We start from the raw sequence: 9,507 nt of genomic DNA on the forward strand, positions 1-9,507 counted from the left end.
TAAAGTGATTTTCATGCTTCCAGGGGCCCTAAACACAAGATTAATGGAATGGTTAAAAGTGCATGAAAATGGCCAATTTACTCACTCTGAGTTCTCAGAAAGGGTTTCTTCACCCCGGGAAGTTAATTAAATACCATTTGGAGGCATTTAATGTTCGAGCAAAAACGGCTGATTTTCAACAAAAGAGATAACACCCCCCCCATTACGTCATGCTTCAGAAATGTGGAAAATGGTCCGTTTTCAAATGTTTTATTTTTGAACGTCAGTTCACATTTGTAGGTGGATCATCAGTGTTAGAGCTAAAATTAGCATGTTTAAAGTGATTTTCATGCTTCCAGGGGCCCGGGAAGTTAATTAAATACCATTTGGAGGCATTTAATGTTCGAGCAAAAACGGCTGATTTTCGACAAAAGAGATAACACCCCCCCATTACGTCATGCTTCAGAAATGTGGAAAATGGTCCGTTTTCAAATGTTTTATTTTTGAACGTCAGTTCACATTTGTAGGTGGAGCATCAGTGTTAGAGCTAAAATTAGCATGTTTAAAGTGATTTTCATGCTTCCAGGGGCTCGGGAAGTGAATTAAATACTATTTGGAGGCATTTAATGTTCAATCAAAAACAGCTGATTTTTGACAAAAGAGATAACACCCCCCCCCATTACGTCATGCTTCAGAACTGTGGAAAATGGTCCTTTTTCAAATGTTTTATTTTTGAACATCAGTTCACATTTGTAGGTGGATCATCAGTGTTAGAGCTAAAATTAGCATGTTTAAAGTGATTTTCATGCTTCTAGGGGCCCTAAACACAAGATTTATGGAATGGTTAAAAGTGCATGAAAATGGCCAATTTACTCACTCTGAGTTCTCAAAAAGGGTTTCTTCACCCTAGGAAGTTAATTAAATACCATTTGGAGGCATTTAATGTTCGAGCAAAAACGGCTGATTTTCGACAAAAGAGATAACACCCCCCCATTACGTCATGCTTCAGAAATGTGGAAAATGGTCCGTTTTCAAATGTTTTATTTTTGAACGTCAGTTCACATTTGTAGGTGGATCATCAGTGTTAGAGCTAAAATTAGCATGTTTAAAGTGATTTTCATGCTTCCAGGGGCTCGGGAAGTGAATTAAATACTATTTGGAGGCATTTAATGTTCAAGCAAAAACAGCTGATTTTTGACAAAAGAGATAACACCCCCCCCCATTACGTCATGCTTCAGAACTGTGGAAAATGGTCCTTTTTCAAATGTTTTATTTTTGAACATCAGTTCACATTTGTAGGTGGATCATCAGTGTTAGAGCTAAAATTAGCATGTTTAAAGTGATTTTCATGCTTCTAGGGGCCCTAAACACAAGATTTATGGAATGGTTAAAAGTGCATGAAAATGGCCAATTTACTCACTCTGAGTTCTCAAAAAGGGTTTCTTCACCCTAGGAAGTTAATTAAATACCATTTGGAGGCATTTAATGTTCGAGCAAAAACGGCTGATTTTCGACAAAAGAGATAACACCCCCCATTACGTCATGCTTCAGAAATGTGGAAAATGGTCCGTTTTCAAATGTTTTATTTTTGAACGTCAGTTCACATTTGTAGGTGGATCATCAGTGTTAGAGCTAAAATTAGCATGTTTAAAGTGATTTTCATGCTTCCAGGGGCTCGGGAAGTGAATTAAATACTATTTGGAGGCATTTAATGTTCAAGCAAAAACAGCTGATTTTTGACAAAAGAGATAACACCCCCCCATTACGTCATGCTTCAGAAATGTGGAAAATGGTCCGTTTTCAAATAATTTATTTTCGAACGTCAGTTCACATTTGTAGGTGGATCATCAGTGTTAGAGCTAAAATTAGCATGTTTAAAGTGATTTTCATGCTTCCAGGGGCCCTAAACACAAAATTTATGGAATGGTTAGAAGTGCATGAAAATGGCCAATTTACTCACTCTGAGTTCTCAAAAAGGGTTTCTTCACTCCGGGAAGTTAATTAAATACCATTTGGAGGCATTTAATATTCGAGCAAAAACGGCTGATTTTCGACAAAAGAGATAACACCCCCCATTACGTCATGCTTCAGAAATGTGGAAAATGGTCCGTTTTCAAATGTTTTATTTTTGAACGTCAGTTCACATTTGTAGGTGGATCATCAGTGTTAGAGCTAAAATTAGCATGTTTAAAGTGATTTTCATGCTTCCAGGGGTTCGGGAAGTGAATTAAATACTATTTGGAGGCATTTAATGTTCAATTTAAAACAGCTGATTTTTGACAAAAGAGATAACATCCCCCCATTACGTCATGCTTCTGAAATGTGGAAAATGGTCCGTTTTCAAATGTTTTATTTTTGAACGTCAGTTCACATTTGTAGGTGGATCATCAGTGTTAGAGCTAAAATTAGCATGTTTAAAGTGATTTTCATGCTTCCAGGGGCCCTAAACACAAGATTTATGGAATGGTTAAAAGTGCATGAAAATGGCCAATTTACTCACTCTGAGTTCTCAAAAAGGGTTTCTTCACCCCGGGAAGTTAATTAAATACCATTTGGAGGCATTTAATGTTCGAGCAAAAACGGCTGATTTTCGACAAAAGAGATAACACCCCCCATTACGTCATGCTTCAGAAATGTGGAAAATGGTCCGTTTTCAAATGTTTTATTTTTGAATGTCAGTTCACATTTGTAGGTGGAGCATCAGTGTTAGAGCTAAAATTAGCATGTTTAAAGTGATTTTCACGCTTCCAGGGGCTCGGGAAGTGAATTAAATACTATTTGGAGGCATTTAATGTTCAATCAAAAACAGCTGATTTTTGACAAAAGAGATAACACCCCCCCATTACGTCATGCTTCTGAAATGTGGAAAATGGTCCGTTTTCAAATGTTTTATTTTTGAATGTCAGTTCACATTTGTAGGTGGATAATCCGTGTTAGAGCTAAAATTAGCATGTTTAAAGTGATTTTCATGCTTCCAGGGGCCCTAAACACAAGATTAATGGAATGGTTAAAAGTGCATGAAAATGGCCAATTTACTCACTCTGAGTTCTCAGAAAGGGTTTCTTCACCCCGGGAAGTTAATTAAATACCATTTGGAGGCATTTAATGTTCGAGCAAAAACGGCTGATTTTCAACAAAAGAGATAACACCCCCCCCATTACGTCATGCTTCAGAAATGTGGAAAATGGTCCGTTTTCAAATGTTTTATTTTTGAACGTCAGTTCACATTTGTAGGTGGATCATCAGTGTTAGAGCTAAAATTAGCATGTTTAAAGTGATTTTCATGCTTCCAGGGGCTCGGGATGTGAATTAAATACTATTTGGAGGCATTTAATGTTCAATCAAAAACAGCTGATTTTTGACAAAAGAGATAACACCCCCCCATTACGTCATGCTTCAGAAATGTGGAAAATGGTCCGTTTTCAAATGTTTTATTTTTGAACGTCAGTTCACATTTGTAGGTGGATCATCAGTGTTAGAGCTAAAATTAGCGTGTTTAAAGTGATTTTCATGCTTCCAGGGGCCCTAAACACAAGATTTATGGAATGGTTAAAAGTGCATGAAAATGGCCAATTTACTCACTCTGAGTTCTCAAAAAGGGTTTCTTCACTCCGGGAAGTTAATTAAATACCATTTGGAGGCATTTAATGTTCGAGCAAAAACGGCTGATTTTCGACAAAAGAGATAACACCCCCCATTACGTCATGCTTCAGAAATGTGGAAAATGGTCCGTTTTCAAATGTTTTATTTTTGAACGTCAGTTCACATTTGTAGGTGGATCATCAGTGTTAGAGCTAAAATTAGCATGTTTAAAGTGATTTTCATGCTTCCAGGGGTTCGGGAAGTGAATTAAATACTATTTGGAGGCATTTAATGTTCAATTTAAAACAGCTGATTTTTGACAAAAGAGATAACATCCCCCCATTACGTCATGCTTCTGAAATGTGGAAAATGGTCCGTTTTCAAATGTTTTATTTTTGAACGTCAGTTCACATTTGTAGGTGGATCATCAGTGTTAGAGCTAAAATTAGCATGTTTAAAGTGATTTTCATGCTTCCAGGGGCCCTAAACACAAGATTAATGGAATGGTTAAAAGTGCATGAAAATGGCCAATTTACTCACTCTGAGTTCTCAGAAAGGGTTTCTTCACCCCGGGAAGTTAATTAAATACCATTTGGAGGCATTTAATGTTCGAGCAAAAACGGCTGATTTTCAACAAAAGAGATAACACCCCCCCCATTACGTCATGCTTCAGAAATGTGGAAAATGGTCCGTTTTCAAATGTTTTATTTTTGAACGTCAGTTCACATTTGTAGGTGGATCATCAGTGTTAGAGCTAAAATTAGCATGTTTAAAGTGATTTTCATGCTTCCAGGGGCTCGGGATGTGAATTAAATACTATTTGGAGGCATTTAATGTTCAATCAAAAACAGCTGATTTTTGACAAAAGAGATAACACCCCCCCATTACGTCATGCTTCAGAAATGTGGAAAATGGTCAGTTTTCAAATGTTTTATTTTTGAACGTCAGTTCACATTTGTAGGTGGATCATCAGTGTTAGAGCTAAAATTAGCGTGTTTAAAGTGATTTTCATGCTTCCAGGGGCCCTAAACACAAGATTTATGGAATGGTTAAAAGTGCATGAAAATGGCCAATTTACTCACTCTGAGTTCTCAAAAAGGGTTTCTTCACTCCGGGAAGTTAATTAAATACCATTTGGAGGCATTTAATGTTCGAGCAAAAACGGCTGATTTTCGACAAAAGAGATAACACCCCCCATTACGTCATGCTTCAGAAATGTGGAAAATGGTCCGTTTTCAAATGTTTTATTTTTGAACGTCAGTTCACATTTGTAGGTGGATCATCAGTGTTAGAGCTAAAATTAGCATGTTTAAAGTGATTTTCATGCTTCCAGGGGTTCGGGAAGTGAATTAAATACTATTTGGAGGCATTTAATGTTCAATTTAAAACAGCTGATTTTTGACAAAAGAGATAACATCCCCCCATTACGTCATGCTTCTGAAATGTGGAAAATGGTCCGTTTTCAAATGTTTTATTTTTGAACGTCAGTTCACATTTGTAGGTGGATCATCAGTGTTAGAGCTAAAATTAGCATGTTTAAAGTGATTTTCATGCTTCCAGGGGCCCTAAACACAAGATTTATGGAATGGTTAAAAGTGCATGAAAATGGCCAATTTACTCACTCTGAGTTCTCAAAAAGGGTTTCTTCACCCCGGGAAGTTAATTAAATACCATTTGGAGGCATTTAATGTTCGAGCAAAAACGGCTGATTTTCGACAAAAGAGATAACACCCCCCATTACGTCATGCTTCAGAAATGTGGAAAATGGTCCGTTTTCAAATGTTTTATTTTTGAACGTCAGTTCACATTTGTAGGTGGAGCATCAGTGTTAGAGCTAAAATTAGCATGTTTAAAGTGATTTTCATGCTTCCAGGGGCTCGGGAAGTGAATTAAATACTATTTGGAGGCATTTAATGTTCAATCAAAAACAGCTGATTTTTGACAAAAGAGATAACACCCCCCCATTACGTCATGCTTCTGAAATGTGGAAAATGGTCAGTTTTCAAATGTTTTATTTTTGAATGTCAGTTCACATTTGTAGGTGGATAATCCGTGTTAGAGCTAAAATTAGCATGTTTAAAGTGATTTTCATGCTTCCAGGGGCCCTAAACACAAGATTAATGGAATGGTTAAAAGTGCATGAAAATGGCCAATTTACTCACTCTGAGTTCTCAGAAAGGGTTTCTTCACCCCGGGAAGTTAATTAAATACCATTTGGAGGCATTTAATGTTCGAGCAAAAACGGCTGATTTTCAACAAAAGAGATAACACCCCCCCCATTACGTCATGCTTCAGAAATGTGGAAAATGGTCCGTTTTCAAATGTTTTATTTTTGAACGTCAGTTCACATTTGTAGGTGGATCATCAGTGTTAGAGCTAAAATTAGCATGTTTAAAGTGATTTTCATGCTTCCAGGGGCTCGGGATGTGAATTAAATACTATTTGGAGGCATTTAATGTTCAATCAAAAACAGCTGATTTTTGACAAAAGAGATAACACCCCCCCATTACGTCATGCTTCAGAAATGTGGAAAATGGTCCGTTTTCAAATGTTTTATTTTTGAACGTCAGTTCACATTTGTAGGTGGATCATCAGTGTTAGAGCTAAAATTAGCGTGTTTAAAGTGATTTTCATGCTTCCAGGGGCCCTAAATACAAGATTTATGGAATGGTTAAAAGTGCATGAAATTGGCCAATTTACTCACTCTGAGTTCTCAAAAAGGGTTTCTTCACCCCGGGAAGTTAATTAAATACCATTTGGAGGCATTTAATGTTCGAGCAAAAACGGCTGATTTTCGACAAAAGAGATAACACCCCCCCATTACGTCATGCTTCAGAAATGTGGAAAATGGTCCGTTTTCAAATGTTTTATTTTTGAACGTCAGTTCACATTTGTAGGTGGATCATCAGTGTTAGAGCTAAAATTAGCATGTTTAAAGTGATTTTCATGCTTCCAGGGGCCCGGGAAGTTAATTAAATACCATTTGGAGGCATTTAATGTTCGAGCAAAAACGGCTGATTTTCGACAAAAGAGATAACACCCCCCCATTACGTCATGCTTCAGAAATGTGGAAAATGGTCCGTTTTCAAATGTTTTATTTTTGAACGTCAGTTCACATTTGTAGGTGGAGCATCAGTGTTAGAGCTAAAATTAGCATGTTTAAAGTGATTTTCATGCTTCAAGGGGCTCGGGAAGTGAATTAAATACTATTTGGAGGCATTTAATGTTCATTCAAAAACAGCTGATTTTTGACAAAAGAGATAACACCCCCCCCATTACGTCATGCTTCAGAAATGTGGAAAATGGTCCTTTTTCAAATGTTTTATTTTTGAACATCAGTTCACATTTGTAGGTGGATCATCAGTGTTAGAGCTAAAATTAGCATGTTTAAAGTGATTTTCATGCTTCCAGGGGCCCTAAACACAAGATTTATGGAATGGTTAAAAGTGCATGAAAATGGCCAATTTACTCACTCTGAGTTCTCAAAAAGGGTTTCTTCACCCTGGGAAGTTAATTAAATACCATTTGGAGGCATTTAATGTTCGAGCAAAAACGGCTGATTTTCGACAAAAGAGATAACACCCCCCCATTACGTCATGCTTCAGAAATGTGGAAAATGGTCCGTTTTCAAATGTTTTATTTTTGAACGTCAGTTCACATTTGTAGGTGGATCATCAGTGTTAGAGCTAAAATTAGCATGTTTAAAGTGATTTTCATGCTTCCAGGGGCTCGGGAAGTGAATTAAATACTATTTGGAGGCATTTAATGTTCAAGCAAAAACAGCTGATTTTTGACAAAAGAGATAACACCCCCCCATTACGTCATGCTTCAGAAATGTGGAAAATGGTCCGTTTTCAAATGTTTTATTTTTGAACGTCAGTTCACATTTGTAGGTGGATCATCAGTGTTAGAGCTAAAATTAGCATGTTTAAAGTGATTTTCATGCTTCCAGGGGCCCTAAACACAAAATTTATGGAATGGTTAAAAGTGCATGAAAATGGCCAATTTACTCACTCTGAGTTCTCACAAAGGGTTTCTTCACCCCGGGAAGTTAATTAAATACCATTTGGAGGCATTTAATGTTCGAGCAAAAACGGCTGATTTTCGACAAAAGAGATAACACCCCCCCATTACGTCATGCTTCAGAAATGTGGAAAATGGTCCGTTTTCAAATGTTTTATTTTTGAACGTCAGTTCACATTTGTAGGTAGAGCATCAGTGTTAGAGCTAAAATTAGCATGTTTAAAGTGATTTTCATGCTTCCAGGGGCTCGGGAAGTGAATTAAATACTATTTGGAGGCATTTAATGTTCAATCAAAAACAGCTGATTTTTGACAAAAGAGATAACACCCCCCCCATTACGTCATGCTTCTGAAATGTGGAAAATGGTCCGTTTTCAAATGTTTTAATTTTGAATGTCAGTTCACATTTGTAGGTGGATAATCCGTGTTAGAGCTAAAATTAGCATGTTTAAAGTGATTTTCATGCTTCCAGGGGCCCTAAACACAAGATTAATGGAATGGTTAAAAGTGCATGAAAATGGCCAATTTACTCACTCTGAGTTCTCAAAAAGGGTTTCTTCACCCCGGGAAGTTAATTAAATACCATTTGGAGGCATTTAATGTTCGAGCAAAAACGGCTGATTTTCAACAAAAGAGATAACACCCCCCCATTACGTCATGCTTCAGAAATGTGGAAAATGGTCCGTTTTCAAATGTTTTATTTTTGAACGTCAGTTCACATTTGTAGGTGGATCATCAGTGTTAGAGCTAAAATTAGCATGTTTAAAGTGATTTTCATGCTTCCAGGGGCTCGGGAAGTGAATTAAATACTATTTGGAGGCATTTAATGTTCAAGCAAAAACAGCTGATTTTTGACAAAAGAGATAACACCCCCCCCATTACGTCATGCTTCAGAAATGTGGAAAATGGTCCGTTTTCAAATGTTTTATTTTTGAACATCAGTTCACATTTGTAGGTGGATCATCAGTGTTAGAGCTAAAATTATCATATTTAAAGTGAGTTTCATGCTTCCAAGGGCCCTAAACACAAGATTTATGGAATGGTTAAAAGTGCATGAAAATGGCCAATTTACTCACTCTGAGTTCTCAAAAAGGGTTTCTTCACCCCGGGAAGTTAATTAAATACCATTTGGAGGCATTTAATGTTCGAGCAAAAACGGCTGATTTTCGACAAAAGAGATAACACCCCCCCATTACGTCATGCTTCAGAAATGTGGAAAATGGTCCGTTTTCAAATGTTTTATTTTTGAACGTCTGTTCACATTTGTAGGTGGATCATCAGTGTTAGAGCTAAAATTAGCATGTTTAAAGTGATTTTCATGCTTCCAGGGGCTCGGGAAGTGAATTAAATACTATTTGGAGGCATTTAATGTTCAAGCAAAAACAGCTGATTTTTGACAAAAGAGATAACACCCCCCCCATTACGTCATGCTTCAGAAATGTGGAAAATGGTCCGTTTTCAAATGTTTTATTTTTGAACGTCAGTTCACATTTGTAGGTGGATCATCAGTGTTAGAGCTAAAATTAGCATGTTTAAAGTGATTTTCATGCTTCCAGGGGCCCTAAACACAAGATTTATGGAATGGTTAAAAGTGCATGAAAATGGCCAATTTACTCACTCTGAGTTCTCAAAAATGGTTTCTTCACCCCGGGAAGTTAATTAAATACCATTTGGAGGCATTTAATGTTCGAGCAAAAACGGCTGATTTTCGACAAAAGAGATAACACCCCCCCATTACGTCATGCTTCAGAAATGTGCAAAATGGTCCGTTTTCAAATGTTTTATTTTTGAACGTCAGTTCACATTTGTAGGTGGATCATCAGTGTTAGAGCTAAAATTAGCATGTTTAAAGTGATTTTCATGCTTCCAGGGGCTCGGGAAGTGAATTAAATACTATTTGGAGGCATTTAATGTTCAATCAAAA

Source organism: Lissotriton vulgaris, unplaced genomic scaffold (assembly GCF_964263255.1).
Source record: "Lissotriton vulgaris unplaced genomic scaffold, aLisVul1.2 SCAFFOLD_170, whole genome shotgun sequence".
NCBI classification, from domain to species: Eukaryota; Metazoa; Chordata; class Amphibia; order Caudata; family Salamandridae; genus Lissotriton; species Lissotriton vulgaris.